We start from the raw sequence: 756 nt of genomic DNA, 5'->3' as shown, positions 1-756 counted from the left end.
TTTGAACTCAGGACCTTCGGAAGAGCAGTCAGTGCTCTTACCCGCTGAGCCATCTCACCAGCCCCTAAAGAACTCTTAAAAAAGAAATCAGCCTTAGCAAGACGGTGGGCACCCTCTGCTGGTCCCTAGGCCACCTTGTAGGGCAGTAAACGGAGTGGTCATTGTAGGTTTTTGGAGTGACCAGTACTTCCGGAGTAGGCCACCGGCTTCACTTTGTTGAAGACACACAGTTGGGATTCTTCTCACACACACACCCGGCACCAGACTAACCTGGCATTGGATGTGGGGGGTGTTATAATGATCACTCCAAAGAGAGTTAGAGGACCCTGGTGACACGGTTGCAATGCATTCCCTAGAAGCTACTCCTGGGGACAGGCTGTCCTTGTAGGGAGGGATCCCTAGGCAGGTGAACACACCAGGAAGCCTTTTAAGAGGCTGCCTAGGAGCCGGCGTGCAGGGGGCGGTGCTGGCCCTAATGGGCGGGCCAGACTTCTTGGTTCACGTGTGCGACAAGCCTCTGGGAGAGGGAAGAGAAACCCCGAGAACCGGTTCTCCAACCTTAGCTGTCCAAGCCCCTACGTCAAAATCACCGGACTAAATAAGGCAGGGACATTTCTAAGGTAGAACAACTTGGGGGCTGCCCTAGAGCCTGCGCCCCGACGCTAATCTCGCCCTCCCGGAGGGCAAACTCATAAAGGGAGGGGGCACTTAAGAGCTTTCCACGGATTCCCTGCTGGATGGAGGCGGGGGGGGGGG

General features: G+C 55.8%; 1 protein-coding gene across 2 annotated transcripts in view; it reads left to right on the top strand.

The window, feature by feature from the left end:
- Arhgap27 (Rho GTPase activating protein 27) overlaps positions 1-756 on the top strand; it is a 31,581-nt gene that overhangs the window by 1,937 nt on the left and 28,888 nt on the right. The gene's annotated exons all lie outside the window — the stretch shown is intronic.

The sequence above is a fragment of the Mastomys coucha genome, unplaced genomic scaffold (assembly GCF_008632895.1).
Source record: "Mastomys coucha isolate ucsf_1 unplaced genomic scaffold, UCSF_Mcou_1 pScaffold5, whole genome shotgun sequence".
NCBI classification, from domain to species: domain Eukaryota; kingdom Metazoa; phylum Chordata; class Mammalia; order Rodentia; family Muridae; genus Mastomys; species Mastomys coucha.
This window is presented reverse-complemented; position numbering and strand designations above follow the sequence as displayed.